The sequence below is a fragment of the Dermacentor andersoni genome, chromosome 7, assembly GCF_023375885.2.
Source record: "Dermacentor andersoni chromosome 7, qqDerAnde1_hic_scaffold, whole genome shotgun sequence".
NCBI classification, from domain to species: Eukaryota; Metazoa; Arthropoda; class Arachnida; order Ixodida; family Ixodidae; genus Dermacentor; species Dermacentor andersoni.
The window spans coordinates 100,400,652-100,421,728 of NC_092820.1; the positions used below are offsets into that span (position 1 = coordinate 100,400,652).

Here is a 21,077-nt window from a genome sequence, read left to right on the forward strand (position 1 = left end):
TGAATAAAAATAAACTGGAATTTGGAAGTAGTTGCTATATCATCCCATCAATAAACTTCTTTTTCTTCTTTGTATACCACGAACAGTAGAACAAAGGCAATGAAACCAGGGAAAGCATAGAGAAAGTAACTGGTATTTTGAATAAGATTTAAGCGGGCGAAAAGACGACTTACCAGAGGTGGGAGCGTGTGATGTGTGGTGCGCGACATGGTGCGGTGATCAGGAGCAGACGACAAGGAGTGCGCGCGCCGCGAGTTCCGTGCTGGAAGGAGAAATACGACAACGCCGAAGAGCGTCCAGTACGTGAACGCGCGGTGCAGGAAAAACAACTAAAAGAAGAAAAGCCAACCAATTAGAAAAGACCACGGGGCGTCAAGCAGCCAATCCGAGAATGCCTAATCGGCCAGAGAAAAGAAAAAGCGTGGTGCGCTGGCAAGGGGGAGACGGGGAGGACACGTAAGGAGACGCAGAGGAGACGCCAGGAGAGTCCCAGGAAGCGACGGCAGGAGGAGGTCAACCACCGGAGCGGGCGTTGAAGACGGGCCGTCGGGTTCCGGACCCGAGCCATCCAACACCGAAAAGAATCATTTGGGCTCCTGGCCATCAGGGCGTGCGAGGTAATGAGGCCGCTGACGCGGCTGCCCGAGCGCTTACTTACCGGGCTCCTCATCCCAGCTCTTCTGGCTCGGAGACTAACCAGCCGCTGCTGCGATTCAGGGAAATAATAACGCATTATAGCGACAACCACCGCCTTTTCCCAGCCCCTGCCAAGGGGCTGAGTAAGACGGAGGAGCGAACTTTAAGGCGCCTGGAGACAGGTACTCTGCTCTGTCCTGCAATCTTAAAGCATTACGATCCTAACACGGATGGGCGATGCCCGCACTGTGGGGAGACCTGTGATATCTTCCACATGGTGTGGGCATGGGAGACTGCCCTCCTCAACTGCTCCTCGCTTGAGTCCCAAAGGGCTCTGGTGAAACGGGCGAGAGACGGGGCATTGCCATGCGATGTCCCGGACTAGGGACGCCGACCATGTAGCGGGGCCACTCTGTGGCTCCCAAACTCTCTTGCAGCAATTAAAAGTTTTCACCACCACCAGGACTTCACCCGACCGGGGCCTCCTGCCAACCTGTTCCTGTGCGTCGCCCGTCTACCTGAGCGGGCCGCCAGCTCCTCAAGGCCGGTGAGCTTCTGCGCCCGTGGGCGAGACGAGAACAGTCGGGCTTCGGGCCCGAGTTCTACGCCAGCTGCCCGGCCAGAACGCCACCCCCGTCTGCCGTGCCGCCTGCTGCCCGAGCCCGGCGTTCGAGCTTCTGCGCCCGTGGGCAGGACAAGACCAGTCGGGCTACGGGCCCGAACTCTACACCCAGCTGCCCGGCCAGAACGCCGACGCCGTCTACTCGCGCCACCAAGCCGCCTGCTTTTCCTCGCCTAGCCAGAGCGGGCGCACTCCGGTCGCCCTGTCAGTCAGCTTGCAGAATCAAGCGTCCTTCCTTTCTTTAGATCACTATCATCATCACCGCGACCTATGGTGAGACCGGCGCCACTCCTTTCGCCAGCTTGTCGCCGCGTCGCCGCGTCGAGACTGTGACGCGTCCCTGTCCTCGTGGCAAGCCCGGACTCGCGCATTCGTTAACCTCATGCAAGCCCTATGTGTGTCCCTTGCCGCAATGTCTGCTTGAGTGTTTATTTTTGGCATGCTTTTTATTTCATTCTATTTACTTTATGCCTCTTTTTAGTTTGACTAAAAGTCTTTGTGTGTGTGTCGAAACCAACGGCTTTGTCCTCAATTGGGTTCTCGGAGGCTCCACCTAAGAGAACCGTTAAATCATTTGAGTACACGAACCTTTGTCCCCATATTAGGGCCATCACAAATTGGCGTCCGCGACAGGACAAAGCCGTTCGTTTTGATTTTTTTTCTAAAGGCTAGAAACTATGGCTGCTAGCATACGAGATCTGTTAGCCCTAGCCGAACGCATGGGGCTAGAAGGTGCGGAGTTGAGGGCATGGTTGAACGAACAGGAAGAGCGTGCGCGAGAAGAGCGCGCAGCCGAACGCAAGGCTAGGAGGGAGGAACTTGCATTGGAGGAGAAGAACTTACAATTGCGGCTAAAAGTCTCAGAGGCGGAAGGCGCATATGTGGGCAAGAAACAGCCAGAAATTAGTCTGTTTGACTTAGCCACCGTGGCCCAGCGATTGGGTTTGCATGGGGCAGACTTGAACAGCTGGGTTCAAGACAGATGGGTAATAATATGTGAGAAAGCTCAGAGGGAGCGCGACAGGCGAATGGCAAAACAGGGAGCTCAGAGGGAACGCCTGGAGGAAGAGCTTCGCAGGGTGCGCGTTCGCATCGAGGCACTCGCGGATGCTTGCTCCGAAGGGACGAGCTCCATTGTTCAGGATGCAGCACAGCAATGCAGGGGCGACCCGAGGGTTCCCTCCGACATGGCGTCAGGCCTCGGCGAGCAAAAAGTGTCTCAAGGAGAGACAGCTTGTGATCATGCCATTGTAGGCAAACATATTGATGTTAGGTCACAAATCAAGAAGCAGATTGCTTCCGTACCTCAACCAGTGCTGCGTGGGCCCAGCGTAGGCGATGACTTGTTTGTACAAGGTTCAAAGCTACCATGCATAAGCATGGTTCAGAAAACTAAAGTTATAACTGAGCACCTCCTACAGGATAAATATAGTACGCCGGAGTGTTTGCGCCAGGGTCAAGATGGACCTGAAGATATCAGGGCTCGTGAGGAACCAGGTTTGGTTTCCATAAAACGTATTGAGTTGTCCTTACTGCGTTCCTTGAATTCAACAAAGGCAATTGCTTGTGAGCCTATGTGCACCTGGGAGGGCTCGGGCCTGTGTACCCAATGAACACATGGCTTTGAGGCTTCAGTACCTCCTTTGTCTTCTCATGCACTCGTGTGTGGTTCGACCATTGGCACTGATGCTGCAACCACACATTACAGTGTTGACTACCTTAGAACGCAGACAGTGACTTGGTCGACACCATGCAGAGGCATTATTGCCTGGAGCAATATTATCGCGGACTGGCCAGGGTTCTCTGACCGAGATGATAAATTTCTAGTTATGTTGATATGGGAAAGGGTCCCCTGAAAGGAGCCGATGCTTCGCTTATGGCTCTTCACGAACTTTTGACCTCGGACTTGGTGACTTCAACTTGATTGTTTATAGAGTGTGTTGTGATAGCCCTTGGTGCTACAGTTTTTTATTCTTTAGAGTTGTTGTGGTCTTTTTGAATTAGCGTCTTCCGTCAATGTCTTTGATCTGTATGCTTAGCGAACTGTGCAACTGTGTGAACTGTGCGTTGGAACTACACAGCGCAATCTCGTGGACAGATCATGACTGTAGTGTTGTGAACTATGTCGCGCACTGAGCGGCAGTTTTTCTTCAGAAAAACTTGTTAAAAAAAGGGGCTTGTGTGATGTGTGGGGCGCGACATGGTGCGGTGATCAGGAGCAGACGACAAGGAGTGCGCGCGCCGCGAGTTCCGTGCTGGAAGGAGAAATACGACAGCGCCGAAGAGCGTCCGGCACGTGAACGCGCGGCGCAAGAAAAACAACTAAAAGAAGAAAAGCCAACCAATTAGAAAAGACCACGGGGCGTCAGGCAGCCAATCCGAGAATGCCTAATCGGGCAGAGAAAAGAAAAAGCGTGGTGCGCTGGCAAGGGGGAGACGGGGAGGACACGCAAGGAGACGCAGAGGAGACGCCAGGAGAGTCCCAGGAAGCGACGGCAGGAGGAGGTCAACCACCGGAGCGGGCGTTGAAGACGGGCCGTCGGGTTCCGGACCCGAGCCACCAGGACTTCACCCGACCGGGGCCTCCTGCCAACCTGTTCCTGTGCGTCGCCCGTCTACCTGAGCGGGCCGCCAGCTCCTCAAGGCCGGTGAGCTCCTGCGCCCGTGGGCGAGAGGAGAACAGTCGGGCTTCGGGCCCGAGTTCTACGCCAGCTGCCCGGCCAGAACGCCACCCCCGTCTGCCGTGCCGCCTGCTGCCCGAGCCCGGCGTTCGAGCTTCTGCGCCCGTGGGCAGGACAAGACCAGTCGGGCTACGGGCCCGAACTCTATACCCAGCTGCCCGGCCAGAACGCCGACGCCGTCTACTCGCGCCACCAAGCCGCCTGCTTTTCCTCGCCTAGCCAGAGCGGGCGCACTCCGGTCGCCCTGTCGGTCAGCTTGCAGAATCAAGCGTCCTTCCTTTCCTTAGATCACTATCATCATCACCGCGACCTATGGTGAGACCGGCGCCACTCCTTTCGCCAGCTTGTCGCCGCGTCGCCGCGTCGAGACTGTGACGCGTCCCTGTCCTCGTGGCAAGCCCGGACTCGCGCATTCGTTAACCTCATGCAAGCCCTATGTGTGTCCCTTGCCGCAATGTCTGCTTGAGTGTTTATTTTTGGCATGCTTTTTATTTCATTCTATTTACTTTATGCCTCTTTTTAGTTTGATTAAAAGTCTTTGTGTGTGTGTCGAAACCAACGGCTTTGTCCTCAATTGGGTTCTCGGAGGCTCCACCTAAGAGAACCGTTAAATCATTTGAGTACACGAACCTTTGTCCCCATATTAGGGCCATCACAAATTGGCGTCCGCGACAGGACAAAGCCGTTCGTTTTGATTTTTTTTCTAAAGGCTAGAAACTATGGCTGCTAGCATACGAGATCTGTTAGCCCTAGCCGAACGCATGGGGCTAGAAGGTGCGGAGTTGAGGGCATGGTTGAACGAACAGGAAGAGCGTGCGCGAGAAGAGCGCGCAGCCGAACGCAAGGCTAGGAGGGAGGAACTTGCATTGGAGGAGAAGAACTTACAATTGCGGCTAAAAGTCTCAGAGGCGGAAGGCGCATATGTGGGCAAGAAACAGCCAGAAATTAGTCTGTTTGACTTAGCCACCGTGGCCCAGCGATTGGGTTTGCATGGGGCAGACTTGAACAGCTGGGTTCAAGACAGATGGGTAATAATATGTGAGAAAGCTCAGAGGGAGCGCGACAGGCGAATGGCAAAACAGGGAGCTCAGAGGGAACGCCTGGAGGAAGAGCTTCGCAGGGTGCGCGTTCGCATCGAGGCACTCGCGGATGCTTTTTCCGAAGGGACGAGCTCCATTGTTCAGGATGCAGCACAGCAATGCAGGGGCGACCCGAGGGTTCCCTCCGACATGGCGTCAGGCCTCGGCGAGCAAAAAGTGTCTCAAGGAGAGACAACTTGTGATCATGCCATTGTAGGCAAACATATTGATGTTAGGTCACAAATCAAGAAGCAGATTGCTTCCGTACCTCAACCAGTGCTGCGTGGGCCCAGCGCAGGCGATGACTTGTTTGTACAAGGTTCAAAGCTACCATGCATAAGCATGGTTCAGAAAACTAAAGTTATAACTGAGCACCTCCTACAGGATAAATATAGTACGCCGGAGTGTTTGCGCCAGGGTCAAGATGGACCTGAAGATATCAGGGCTCGTGAGGAACCAGGTTTGGTTTCCATAAAACGTATTGAGTTGTCCTTACTGCGTTCCTTGAATTCAACAAAGGCAATTGCTTGTGAGCCTATGTGCACCTGGGAGGGCTCGGGCCTGTGTACCCAATGAACACATGGCTTTGAGGCTTCAGTACCTCCTTTGTCTTCTCATGCACTCGTGTGTGGTTCGACCATTGGCACTGATGCTGCAACCACACATTACAGTGTTGACTACCTTAGAACGCAGACAGTGACTTGGTCGACACCATGCAGAGGCATTATTGCCTGGAGCAATATTATCGCGGACTGGCCAGGGTTCTCTGACCGAGATGATAAATTTCTACTTATGTTGATATGGGAAAGGGTCCCCTGAAAGGAGCCGATGCTTCGCTTATGGCTCTTCACGAACTTTTGACCTCGGACTTGGTGACTTCAACTTGATTGTTTATAGAGTGTGTTGTGATAGCCCTTGGTGCTACAGTTTTTTTTTCTTTAGAGTTGTTGCGGTCTTTTTGAATTAGCGTCTTCCGTCAATGTCTTTGATCTGTATGCTTAGCGAACTGTGCAACTGTGTGAACTGTGCGTTGGAACTACACAGCGCAATCTCGTGGACAGATCATGACTGTAGTGTTGTGAACTATGTCGCGCACTGAGCGGCAGTTTTTCTTCAGAAAAACTTGTTAAAAAAAGGGGCTTGTGTGATGTGTGGGGCGCGACATGGTGCGGTGATCAGGAGCAGACGACAAGGAGTGCGCGCGCCGCGAGTTCCGTGCTGGAAGGAGAAATACGACAACGCCGAAGAGCGTCCGGCACGTGAACGCGCGGCGCAAGAAAAACAACTAAAAGAAGAAAAGCCAACCAATTAGAAAAGACCACGGGGCGTCAGGCAGCCAATCCGAGAATGCCTAATCGGGCAGAGAAAATAAAAAGCGTGGTGCGCTGGCAAGGGGGAGACGGGGAGGACACGCAAGGAGACGCAGAGGAGACGCCAGGAGAGTCCCAGGAAGCGACGGCAGGAGGAGGTCAACCACCGGAGCGGGCGTTGAAGACGGGCCGTCGGGTTCCGGACCCGAGCCACCAGGACTTCACCCGACCGGGGCCTCCTGCCAACCTGTTCCTGTGCGTCGCCCGTCTACCTGAGCGGGCCGCCAGCTCCTCAAGGCCGGTGAGCTTCTGCGCCCGTGGGCGAGACGAGAACAGTCGGGCTTCGGGCCCGAGTTCTACGCCAGCTGCCCGGCCAGAACGCCACCCCCGTCTGCCGTGCCGCCTGCTGCCCGAGCCCGGCGTTCGAGCTTCTGCGCCCGTGGGCAGGACAAGACCAGTCGGGCTACGGGCCCGAACTCTACACCCAGCTGCCCGGCCAGAACGCCGACGCCGTCTACTCGCGCCACCAAGCCGCCTGCTTTTCCTCGCCTAGCCAGAGCGGGCGCATTCCGGTAGCCCGGTCGGTCAGCTTGCAGAATCAAGCGTCCTTCCTTTCCTTAGATCACTATCATCATCACCGCGACCTATGGTGAGACCGGCGCCACTCCTTTCGCCAGCTTGTCGCCGCGTCGCCGTGTCGAGACTGTTACGTGTCCCTGCCCTCGTGGCAAGCCCGGACTCGCGCATTCGTTAACCTCATGCAAGCCCTATGTGTGTCCCTTGCCGCAATGTCTGCTTGAGTGTTTATTTTTGGCATGCTTTTTATTTCCTTCTATTTACTTTATGCCTCTTTTTAGTTTGATTAAAAGTCTTTGTGTGTGTGTCAAAACCAACGGCTTTGTCCTCAGTTGGGTTCTCGGAGGCTCCACCTAAGAGAACCGTTAAATCATTTGAGTACACGAACCTTTGTCCCCATATTAGGGTCATCACAGAGCGGAAGGTACATCTTACGCGTTACATGTGCAGCTATTAAGTAGTCTTGGCTAACATTCTTCGGGCTACCGGTAATTCTGCCATTGCCTTCTTCGGGATTGGTGTATATGAACAAGTTGAGTCATGTGTGTGTCAGCAAGCGCCAGTCACGGCCAATGCAGCGTAAATAGAACATCCTTTCAACCGTAAGGTTTATTGGCCAGTTTTCTTCTATGTTCTAACAGGTGACATCTGCGCTTTAGAGGTATGCTCCACATTCGCTGCCATGACATAAAAAGTGTTGGCGAACATTCTCAAGGCTACTCATGTGCACGTGTTCAAAATACCTAAGAAAGTCTATAGCAGGACAGCCTACACGGTAGCTTAATGCTAAAACACTGCATATGTAACACGCATGACGTTGGTTCAGCTTCTATCTGCGGCAAGTTGCTTTCGCCCACTTAAATTGTAACCAAACTCACTGTTAATTTTCGCTATTATTTTCTGGCTCATTGCTTATTTTCTTCATATGGCTGTAACAAAATATTAAGCACCTCGTTTTTCCTAAGTCTTCTCGCCGATTTCTTTGCGAGAAATAGGCAACAAGAACAAGACCTAATTGTCGTGGAAGCTAAGCAATATTTTGAACCAACTGAAGAAAAACGAGACCGGATTGGCATTGTACCTCAAGGTATACACTTCGAAAACCAGCCACTGGCTTCGAAAACAACATTGCAGTGTTCCTTAGCAGCATCCCCCATTAACCTCCTCCCTAGTAGCAGGCGTTCGTTGAACCAGCGCAGTAGATAAAAAGCACGAGCGTCTCCCACGTGGACTGACCCTGCAAAGCCAGTGCTGCTGTTGCGCACACGATAAGAGCTCGAAGTCAGAGCAAGCGAAAGCTTGCGAACACTTTTGCAAAATACCTTTGCTGCAGCTGCTACACTTCCATGTACCAACCTGTCATGTTTACTCGTAGATCTTACTCCTGTGTAGAGGTATGGACAGCCTAGCGACAAGGCGACATACAATGTTGACGTTCAGGGAGACCTTGTTGCGCAGTGAAGCAGCGCATCCAGCCATAAGTAAAGATTTGCTAGGGTGAACTTAACTTCAGGGTCCATTTATCCATTACACAGCCAGCAGATAGGCGCCGTATTGCATGCCTTCATGGATGTTAATAAAGGGCGGTAAGTAAAACTAGGGAAAACGGGGTAAAAATCCGCCATGGGAAATAGGCATGTAGTATCAGTCGATCAGGCTAGACAATCAGATGTGTTCTTGAAAGAGCGTAGGTTAGGGCGTATTGGTATTCCATAACTGAGGTTTTCTTAGCGCACGAAAAGGGACGAAAGACAGTGGCAAGACGCGGACACAGCGCTAACTTCCAGCAATTGTTTTATTCCACGAAGCGGTGCACATATATAGAGGTAACACACACAACCGTACGTATGCGCATATGTACTGATTTCTAGTCAAATTAGACAGCAACGAGACATCTGTAATGGAAAGTTAAGATGATATCAAAGACGAAAGAACGACCATGCATAGCCAAAAAAAATTTTTTTTTTTGTAATTGCAAGATTAAAATGTAATCTCCATCAGGCCACCCTCTGTGTCACGTTTAAAAAATCGAATTCTTTACTTGAAAGATCTATTAAAGGCGCGCTAACACAAGCGCTCCCTAAACTAGCGATCTTCGCCGCGTCAATAATCTCACGTGTTGTTTGCGCTGGGCTTATTCCTATCACCGTGCACTGTTTATAAGTGGGACTGCACCCATGCTTCCCGCAGCAAAAAAACATTTCTGCGGCAAAAAATTTGTCTTTAAGCAATTTTCGGGACTTCGACTATTCATGCTCCTTTCCAAGTAGAGATCGCAAGTAGGCACAAGTAGAGATCCATAAGTGAAGCTAGGTATTTATTTCACTTAATTATGCATACACCTACCTTCACCATTCTGCCGTCAACAAGCGTCAGACATTGTCTACATCTTCGTTACATCGCAGGGAATACGTCTCACACTGTGTATCCGTCTGAAATGGTGCTTTTTTCGGCATAGCTTGTGAGTGGTGAAGTGCATAAACATAAATAGTACATGATAACAAAGTTATGACCTATGTAGGGGATAAATATAAACATTGCATGAGATTACATGCCGCATAGGATTAAGTTAGACGCAGTCTTACGTCCCACGGTTATTTCTATAGAATATATTTACCGCTTTACTAATTCGTTGCTTTATACAAATTCCAACATGTGTGTTGAACTTGCATATTTCTTTTTTTACAGCCTATGCAAATCATCGAAGATGTTGGAAGATATATCCTGTAATTTGTCTTTGAGCACTTTTCGGGACTTCGACTATTCATGCTCCTTTCCCGTTTCCCCAATGTCGGTTGCACTGACTGTGCTGGAGCGTTTTTGTTCACGATCAACCTTTTCTTTACAGTTATGTTGACCAACTTGCCTCGGCAATGTTACGATGATTGATGCCATATGAAATAAATAAACATGCAAAAGTTTCTACACCTGTGACTAGTTTCCTAAGCGCAATTTGCTGTTGCTGTTTTCCTCACTTAATGCTGTGTGTACCTGCCGTAAGGCCAGTTCTCTTCAATGTGTGTGATGAAATGAATACGTTCTGGTAATGTTCCCAGCCTTCTAAACAAATAACTGTAAAGACACTTCTGCTAAATGGACAAATCTTCAGCGTCACAGCACGCTGCTTATCTTGCTTTGTTTTATTAGGTTTCAGGAAAAATTGGAAAGCTTTTAAAGGTATATTAAGCTCTTCTGCAAATCATTCATTCCAAATGTTTATTATTTCTGAAAAGAAGTGCATCAGCATTGGCACTAATATGCGTGGCGCACTTTGAGAATGGACACCGATCTGCAATTCTCTCAAATTTTAGTCAGAAAAATTGAGTGGCACATTGCCTTTTTACTATACACTAAGGCCAGTACTGAAGCGCAAGCATTTCGGGGCGCTCTGCAAAACTGGCTGACCGTACGCCAATAGTACTCTATGCCAAAGGCTTATACAAGTACGTATGCAAAAAACAATGCACCTTTTCTCTTTTCTCTAATTATTTACCGTAGGTTAGGTTTGAACCGCAGCGGCACTACAAGTGCCGCTAACTTGGAACGCTATACCCTCTTCTAAAGCTCGTACGTCCTGTGTACCCGAAATCAACGTATACAAAGCTCTAAGAGGCGACACAAATTTGGGACCCTTATTCTAAAGCTGTCTAAATAAAATTTTCTTGTGCTAAAACTATCCATACCTTCCTGATATTCCGATACATTTTTCCCGACAGAAAAAAAGGCTAACAAAAATATTCGGTTCTTTAAAGACATGTGGCCTGCTTCATTCGCAGTTCTGGCTTCACTGTGTATTGGCTGAATGTGTAAATAGAATAATTATTGAAATGCAAGAGAGAGAGAGAGAAGAGAGAAACGTAGGGAGGTTAACCAAGGACGCACCCGGTTGGCTATCCTGCACTTGGGGAGGGGAAAGAAAGAACGGATAAAGTGAGAAAACAGAAATAATAGTCAGTCACTCAGGGTCAGTCGCAGAGGAATCTCCACTGTCACAAGCGTTCATACTATTCAGTGTCCGTCAAGAAGCGCAGAAGGGCTTTTGTGGCCTTTTGCATGAAAGAATGCTTAGGCCGTGGTCCAAGTATCTTTTCTTCTGAGAGCGCTCTATTGTCTAGCAGGTTGAGTTTCGCTTGTAAAGTACGTCGTTGAGTGTCAAAGGATAGGCAGGAGTGTCACAGAAGGTGCTTTAAGGTCTCTGCGCAGCCACACAAATTGCACGCCGCACTGTTGGCCATACTCATCAGGAATGAATAGTAACTCGTAAATGCGACGCCCAACCACATGCGACACAGTGACATTGTTTCGAGAAAGGGGAGTTCAGGTGGTAGACGAAGTCGCAAGTTAGGGTCGAGAGAGAGAGAGAGAGCAAACGCGAGTTAGTGAAACCCGGTGAATACCATCGAAGAAGTATGATGTGGCGAGCAAGAGATTGAAATTGTCGTGCAGTATCAGTTCTTGAAAGTGGTATAGGAACCCGCTAACATTTTTGGTGAGCATAACACGCAGCTTCATTTAAGCTGTCGTTGCCGGCGATTCCGCAGTGGCTTGGCAACCCCTGAAATACAACATCGTGGCCTTTCTCGAGCACGTGATGATGAGTGTGCCTTATTTCGTACGCAAGCTGCTCGCATAACCCATGACGTACGGCAAATTGCAGAGTTTGTAGGGCTGATTTGAAATCGCAGAAATTGGCCCAACGATTTTGTGGCTGCGAGAGTACGTACTTGAGTGCACCTTGAAGAGCCGCGAGTTGCGCTGCTGTCAACGTAGTATTGTGCGAACTACTGCTCCGGTAGAGCTGTTTGAATTTGGTGGAACCGTCCGTGTAAATGCGAATGCGGTCAAAATAAGGCTCTTTGAGAATGGCCAGAGACAACTGCTTCAGGGCTAGCAGTGACAAGTCTGTCTCATAGAATAAAGAACAACTTTAGAGAAGGGAAACTGTACCTTCCGCAGTGGTTCGAAAATAAGCAGCGGCAGCGCATGGAACTTACCTAGGTGGACGCCAGATGACGTTGCTAAAACAGGAAGCGGAAATGCGCATTTTTTTTAGAGCATTATTCAATATGGCCGCTTGTATCTAATCGTGTACGCTTGTATCCGCTCGCACGCGCCGTACTCGCCTCGGCTGCCGCGTAGCCGGTGCGTTCTAATTGCCAGGAGACCAAAGAGCCTCTACTGACGCCCATACAAACAAGCCACAAGTGAGTGAACAGAACGTGCGACTTTATTGGCAGAAGACAAGCAGTGTATGTACATTCTCGTGCAATAGCAGAAATAAAATTTGTATGTCGAGATACAATGGAATCTTTGACGCGAGCTCGTAAACGGCTCACCGTCGTCGTCACACATGGCGGTCTAGTAACGAGCGACAACCAGCGGCTCATGCAGATTGGTCAGTGTCCCGCCTGTTTGCAGCGGCAGTCGCCGTTAAAGATGAGCAACTTGCACTGCGAAACAATCGGGTGAACCAGGCATCTGCTGCCGCAGCCAACACAGCGACATGGACTACCCGGCATTTTAGCCTTAACTCCTTTACAACCTGCACGTTACTTTTCTTTCGGAGGCCGCTAATTTGTGGCTCGCACTTGGTGTCCCACATTGTCTCAATATGAACAAGTCGCTTTCGTGGGCATCACCTTCATCAGCCACTTTTGCGGGCCTTTGCACCCAACTTCACACACGTCGGACCATGTAAGCACGTATGCCGGTCTCCGTTCGTGCTTAATCGCGGCCGAGAAAGGCAACAGGCACAATTTGCCCATGGCTGCAGCAGGAAAGGCTGAACGTGAACGGGGAGCACGAATCGCGGTGTGTAAATTGGGAGTCTATGTCGCTGTGCAGATTGCAGGAGCAAATGCTTACTTCGAGAAACTGCTTTCCAGTGCAACTGACCAGGCCGCCACATCCGATAAGCATAACACGGCGACCGTAACCAAGTGAGATAACAGTAAAAATAAACGGCAATCATTCACCACATAGTGTTCAGAGAATACGTTATACATTGGCTACAAACCATATGGCAACAGTGAGCATTCACATACACGGGTCTCTTAGGATACATTCAGCCGCCTACTTACAGGCATAATGCTTGCCTTCGTCGCATGTGGTGGTCTGGTAACGAGCGACAAACAGCAGTACAAACAGATTGGACAGAGCGTCGCACCTGTTTGAACCGACAGTTGCCGTTGAAGATGAGCAACTTCCATTGCGAAGAAATCAGGTGATGCAGGCATCTGCTGCCACAACCAACACAGCGAAATGGACTATCCGGCATTTTAGCGTTAACTCCTTTCCAACCTGCATGTTTCTTTTCTGTCGAGGGCCACTAATGTGTGGCTCACATTTGGCGTCCCACTTTGTCTCAATATGGACAAGTCGCTTTCGTGGGCATCACCTTCGGCAGCCATTTATGCGGGCCTTTCCACCCATGTGGCTATGAACTTCAAACACGTTGGACCATGTAAGCACGTATGCTTGTCTCCGTTCGTGCTTAATTGCGACTGAGAAAGGCCGCAGGCACAATTTGCACATGGCTGCAGCAGGAAAGGCTGAACGGGGAGCACGAATCTTGGTGTGTAAATTGGGAGTCTATGCCGCTGTGCGGACTGCAGGAGCAAATGCTTACCTCGAGAGACTGTTTTCCAATGCAACTGACCAGGCCCCCACATCCGATAAGCATAATACGGCAACCGTAACCAAGTGAGATAACAGCAAAAATAAACGGCAGTCATTCACCACATAGTGTTCAGAGAATACGTTATACATTGGCTACAAACCATATGGCAACAGTGAGCATTCACATACACGGGTCTCTTAGGATACATTCAGCCGCCTACTTACAGGCATAATGCTTGCCTTCGTCGCATGTGGTGGTCTGGTAACGAGCGACAAACAGCAGTACAAACAGATTGGACAGAGCGTCGCACCTGTTTGAACCGACAGTTGCTGTTGAAGATGAGCAACTTCCATTGCGAAGAAATCAGGTGATGCAGGCATCTGCTGCCACAACCAACACAGCGAAATGGACTATCCGGCATTTTCGCGTTAACTCCTTTCCAACCTGCATGTTTCTTTTCTGTCGAGGGCCACTAATGTGTGGCTCACATTTGGCGTCCCACTTTGTCTCAATATGGACAAGTCGCTTTCGTGGGCATCACCTTTGGCAGCCATTTTTGCAGGCATTTCCCCCCGTACGGCTATCAACTTCATACACTTCGAACCATGTAAGCACATATGCTGGTCTCAGTTTTGAGCAAATCATGGCCGAGGTAGGCCGCAAGCACAATTTGCCCATGGCTGCAACAGGAAAAAATGAACGGGGAGCACCAGTTATGGTGTGTGTACACTGGGAGTCTATGTCGCTGTGCGGACTGCAGGAGCAAATGCTTACCTCGAGAGACTGTTTTCCAATGCAACTGACCAGGCCCCCACATCCGATAAGCATAATACGGCGACCGTAACCAAGTGAGATAACAGCAAAAATAAACGGCAATCATTCACCACATAGTGTTCAGAGAATACGTTATACATTGGCTACAAACCATATGGCAACAGTGAGCATTCACATACACGGGTCTCTTAGGATACATTCAGCCGCCTACTTACAGGCATAATGCTTGCCTTCGTCGCATGTGGTGCTCTGGTAACGAGCGACAAACAGCAGTACAAACAGATTGGACAGAGCGTCGCACCTGTTTGAACCGACAGTTGCCGTTGAAGATGAGCAACTTCCATTGCGAAGAAATCAGGTGATGCAGGCATCTGCTGCCACAACCAACACAGCGAAATGGACTATCTGGCATTTTAGCGTTAACTCCTTTCCAACCTGCATGTTTCTTTTCTGTCGAGGGCCACTAATGTGTGGCTCACATTTGGCGTCCCACTTTGTCTCAATATGGACAAGTCGCTTTCGTGGGCATCACCTTCGGCAGCCATTTATGCGGGCCTTTCCACCCATGTGGCTATGAACTTCAAACACGTTGGACCATGTAAGCACGTATGCTTGTCTCCGTTCGTGCTTAAGTGCGACTGAGAAAGGCCGCAGGCACAATTTGCACATGGCTGCAGCAGGAAAGGCTGAACGGGGAGCACGAATCATGGTGTGTAAATTGGGAGTCTATGCCGCTGTGCGGACTGCAGGAGCAAATGTTTACCTCGAGAGACTGCTTACCAATGTAACTGAGCAGGCCCCCACATCCGAGAAATGTAACACTGCGACCACAACCAAGTGGGGCAGCAAAACCAGATTCTGCAATCTATCATTCAGTGTAGCTTGCGTAAAGACCCAGGCTATCGAGGAAGAAGAGCAACCATCAACGAGACTAGGAATATGGAAAGTGAGAAAGCTTGCATTCAAGAGAGAAGCCACCCTGCTCTGCAAGCACTGAAGGCCAAAAACATCAAGAAAAGTAAAATGGTGCATAGCAAACAGTGCGTAGGTTAATGCAAGAAACATGTCGATGTTGCATCAGCTATTTCAGGAGAGGAATTGTGCATGACAACATGCATTAAAAGGTACTGCTACAAATATGTTATGCTACTAGACAGTGACTGGTATTAAGTATCAGCGAAGAATCGGTTGACCTTTATGTTTGGATGAGGATGAATGATCTCTAACAAGAATGGACAATGAAAAAGCTTGCATTTATAGAAGAAAAATTACACTTGGCACAAATGGAATTGACATGGCCAGGAAGCTGATTAAGGGCAAACTGATGGAACTCTTTTGGCCAGCTTCGTCCGTGCTTGATCAGAAGTTGCAGGCACATCTGGAGACGAAGAATTTCCATAAAGTCCTTTTTGAGTTACCTGGATGACTCAGCCAATTTGTCCGCGCTGGTGGAATGGTGGCTGAAGCTCTTTTCAGTCTTGACACAGTGCTCTGCAGACTTGATATCTCATGTAAATTCTTCTGCATGCGCTTCTTTGTTCGTGGTGTAAAAGCCTTGCAAATTCAGCTCCAGCCCCTTTCTGTTGGTGTGGATAGGAGCTCCTGTGATGACCAAGGTATGCTTGGCATGGACTCTGTTGGGGCAGAACGGTGACACATGAGATACAGCACAGATTAGCCAAACTCATGTGTGTTTTCTTTTATGTTCGAACCAATTATACTGAACCATAAACATGAGCAAACATTCATTTCTGCTGCAAACAAATGACATGTATCTCAAGACTAGCAAGACAATACAGCATATATCAGGCATACTTATTTCTGAACCACATGTTGTTTACCTTGTAGTAGCAGCCAATGTCCACACAATGGCCTTGTTGTAGCAGGCAGCAGCTTCTGTTTAGTGTGTGGAGTGTGTTGCTTTATACTGGTGCCATCCTCATTACTGCATGTCTGGAACAGAAATTTTGACTGAATCAGAAATTGAAAAAAGCACAATTTTGCAATATGAAATGCAAAAAGGTGTGACATATATATTGTAATGGTTTGCGACTACAGAACACATGCAAATATACCCTGTCTGTTCTAGGGCACTTAAGCAGCATGTTAAATAAATATTGCTATTGTCCATAAATTTATGCCTGCCTAACTATACAATGCATGTAAACAGTTTAAGTATTATTAAGATCACAAATGAGAACATTTGTGCGTTCATTTATACACTGGAAGAGATCACACTGCTGGTTCCACAAGCAAATACATGAAAGTCATGAAGCTATTAGAACTGATGCATTATTTTTCTGCATGAACGTGATGCACTGCTGCACTACTGCAAAAATAAATGCCCTACGGTAAACCAAAGTGAACAGCAAGAACATTTGGAACCAACAAGTACGAAATATGAGTGAATTACCACGCTTGCAACTGTTTGATACATTAAATTCTGTACTTTCACATCATTTTACCAAAGGATTATTCGATTTTGTGGACGAAAAAAGTTGCCGGCGGACTCGAAAATAAGTTGTATATGTATATTGTTAAGGCTACCCAGTCACCTATGGCCACGGCTACAATAAGATTAAAAATGAGGCGCGCGTTCCGATATCGCTCTTTCTTTCCCGATTTGTGTGTGTATAACGACAGCCTCGCAAGTAACGGCTTACTTAGGAAACAGCAACGGAGGATCCCGGCTGCCATATGCTGTGCAGGATCTACGTTAACTTGTCTCCGCCTGTAAGTTAATGAGACGAATATTATATAACGATTCAAGCAGCCGTGTTAAACGACTCACCGTTATTGCCGTTGTCAGCCGCACCAGAATCCAGCTCCCGTTTCGATGCAGACGTGTTCCGAATGGCTCACGACCGATACCCAACTTTCGGGCTTGCATGTCCGCTTGCAAACACGTCACTTCACCCCAGGTTAAATAACGCGTGACATCGAAGCGCAATAAACTAGTTTTAGCGAAAAAGAAGCAACCAGCCTGAGCGCACGAACGAATGAATCCGTGCCGCCATGCACTCGAAAATACCGGTAAAAATTTTAAATCCAGGCCAGAGGTCACGTGAAAGATCGATGATGCTGAACGCTATTTGCGTTTATAATGACAAAGAAACAATAAACTTACTTACAAAGAATACAATATCAAATTAGCAATGATAATTTCGCCCTCTTTTTCATGTAATAAACGTGCTTCGGTAATTGTAGGCGAAAGTTTGCAAAAAAAAATTGCGCTTATTACGGCGCCTCCAGCGGAAAATGTTCAAACTAACGTAAGCATCCCGAAGTGATATTACTATGCTAGTTTTATTAGCAGCAGCGCGCGGTCGATTTTTTCGCCCTCTGTGGCCATTTGTTGAACTTGAGAGTGTGCGGGGCCTGTCTGTCTTCTTAGCAATCACAGGAAATGAGTGGCGCACGTGACTTTTCCAGAGACACGACGATGCCGATGCTGGGCATTGTTGGAATATTAAATATTCCAACAAAACAATAGGGCATTGAGCTCCACACCAGTTTCGCAGTCAACGTGCCTTGTTTCCAGAATATGGCGTCCACTTAAAACCTTAAAAGAGCCACGCAGGAAGGAATTCCTCTCGTTGCATAAAGAAAATGTTGAAAGAAAATACCGCAGCCGTGGCCTTCTGGTTGTCTCCGCTAATGTTTGCTGGAAGGGATGGGTCTAGAACAACGCTGCCGCCGTTTTCTCACCCGTTATTCAAATAGGCACAGGCATCTACCGGCCCGACATTCGGCTGTCCTTCTCCCGGGGAAAGAGTACACACCATACAAATAGCGTCAAACCCTGTGGTCACAATAAAACCTTGACAAAGTGTGTATGAGCAGCTGCCAATTTGGATGTGCTCCCGAGGCCACATCCTAATTCTCTACACATTCGTACGCTGACTGCATTATTTTTTTGCCGCTGCTGGAACAAATCTGAAAGGTCACCACTCTTCATTATGCTATGTTTTCGTTTTTTGCAGCCTCCGCCGTGCAGCGAGACTCGGGTGCAACGCCTGGCTCCTGGCTTATTCGGCCGAGAATTGTAAGACGTAATTCCTTTTATCGGAGCACTACATAAAAAAAAACATATCCCGGCAGGAACCATTTCAGGGTCACTGTTCACGTTAATGCAATTAGCATTGAAGTAATGCCGTACTCTAAGCACCGAAACCCATCATGTATGGTGTGTGCACTGCAGCTAAGGTGACCTCTGGCGCTTCCAGGTGGACACGCTGCGCCATCTAGCGGTTTCATCACGAAGGTCGAGCGTGGCAAGTGTCTGAATACACGCATACACACGCAGTAGTGTCTGAATATATATTCAGGTTCGAGTCTGCCCAGCGCCGGATGAATTTTAAAGGAACTCGTTCAGGCATTGAAAAGCTGCACATACGCAGCGACACATAGCCAGTCACCCAAATTGTCATAAAAGCAAAATGGTTAGATGCCGGCACCGACACCGGAAAGTGTGGAAGGTATTCTAAGAACGTTAATTGTATTAAAATAATATTGTAAATAGCCAAACGGAATGGCATTTATTGGCATAAAGTAGGCAAGAAAAAAATTATGCTTTCGAAAGAATTTTTTATGCTGTACGTACAGGCACAATTGCGAGCAAAAGTTTGTAGAACCACGGGCGTCGCAGAGGACAGTATTTTGCAACTCAAGTGTGCAGAGTGAATTCAAGCTGTATAGTGCTTGTGTGCATGTTCGACCAATGTTACGCAAGTCACAAGACCAGGCGGCATGGATACGCCAGAAAAACATAACTTTTTGACCTTGCTATGTTTTCAAAACGTTTTTGGCAGAGTCCAAATGGAGCATCTCCTATATACGATTCCCAATACTAGTTTAAATATGTTCCTAACAGCGAACTGAAGATAGAGACATGTTCTCGCAGCAGCATATCACAGACAGAACGAATGATACACGCTGCGGTGCGCATTCAAGTAAATTTGTAACGAAGTGATGCTCTAAGGCGTGGTCGTTCAATGAATAAGAGCATTATATTTTTTTGAACACAGGAAATTAGCCAAGAAACAGGCTATAAACCTATAATAATCACACTTACCAAATGCGACATGCAGGAATTGGTACAACTGAGATATAGCTCTCTGGTACACATGGCATGGTAACAATAATTTGCTTCATACTTGCCTCCCTTAACCTTCCTTGTGATGGAATGGATCAACCGTACTGGTTGCTAAATTGCAATAATTCTAGCGCTGTTTAACTTCAAGAGCATAATGAACTCTCCAATATATTGATAACGATTTGCTGATCCTTAATTTATTTTAGCGAAGTATTTTTAAAATTATATGGAAACTCTGCTAGCTACTTCATGTATCATCAGATTCCTGATGTTAAAACTTGTCGGCGCATCTATTTTTTTTTATTTGTTTGCATTTCATCTTGTCAGGAAAGTTAGTTGTCATTGCCTCCTTTCCATGCTAGGCTAGGTATGATTGCGTGTACATGGCTATCAGCTAAACAGAAATTGAACTAAAATTTTGGAGTTTCACGTTACAAAAATAAGAAACCCGCAAATGCGCCATGATGGACAGAGTAGTGGGAATCACGCAGTAATTTCGTCCGCGTGAAGTTCTTTTATGCGGCATTCACAGCGCAAAATTTGCGGGATTTATTGCATTTCGCCTGCATTAAAATGCGAGCGCTACTGCTAGGAATCGAGCCCGCGACATAGCGCTTAGTAGAAGGAAGCCACGCGTAGCAGTCTATCTACCATAGTGGGCGCTAAATAGGAGCAACTCAAGCACTCCATAACTTCAGCAGCGTCATGAACTCCTTACTTAGCAACGTTGGTGCATGTGTCATATTCCCGTAATTGCAGCTAAATGATACTGACGGCCTTTCAAGTCAAGGAAAATGGCGATACCTAGACGAGCTGGTTAGGATTCATTTAGAACATGTAATACAACACAGAGTAACAGGGACAAAAGGGCGAAAAAATGACACGGCACTGGTTCTGAAATGATCTTATAAAGAAAACATCATGCTAAAAAAAAATCAACCAGAGGTTCGACAAAAACCAGAAACAAAAAACAAGACATGCGCTTGACGAAATCAAGGCAAGTAGTGAAAGACAAAACTGTCAAGATTGACGCAAGTAGCGAAATATCAGGAATAGTTAAGTTAATCGTGTCCTTGTTTCTTTCTGTCTTTCGTTGCTGTTCCTTGCACTGTGCTAAACATTCAAAGTAAAGTCTTTCCAGTTACCAGGAATCTGAGATGCAGTAATGACATCCGGCCCACCGACAAAATACACTGATGGTCCCCAGAATATTTTTCCGTACGACACACATAGGTAAAGAATGGGACGGGCTCATTATAAAAGTTTGATAACGTCGACAGGTATGCCATGCTTGTCGACCAAAAAAATAAGATGAAGGAATGTGTCTTCTCGAGCGAGGATATTACATATACCATGTTCTTGCATATTGTGGTGTCTAATAATTTTACATATATTTCACCTGGTTACTTCGTCAAATATTGCGTGGAACGCCCACAAATCACGGAACCCATCTTGAGAGCAGATCGCAAGTTCCCTGCTATGTTATAGCAGTGCTTTGGTCCTGATTAAAAGACTGCAACAATGCAGCAGAGAACTACCGTAAATTCACATGCTATTACAAGTGAGTACCCTGTCCGCGTTGCTAACAGAAAGTTGTTACTATTCGGGGGATCCTCTGAAATATAATTTATTTGAAAATGCTGCCCTTTGAGTTACGCTTGTCTTTATAGCGCTGATGTACCACA

General features: G+C 47.9%; 1 protein-coding gene across 1 annotated transcript in view; it reads left to right on the forward strand.

Annotated features, from left to right (window-relative positions):
- Positions 1–21,077, forward strand: part of LOC129385677 (BPTI/Kunitz domain-containing protein-like) — a 63,952-nt gene that overhangs the window by 26,077 nt on the left and 16,798 nt on the right. The window contains exon 3 of the mRNA XM_055072591.1: positions 18,281–18,342. The gene's annotated coding sequence lies outside the window, so the exon portion shown is untranslated. The remainder of the gene's footprint in view (positions 1–18,280; positions 18,343–21,077) is intronic.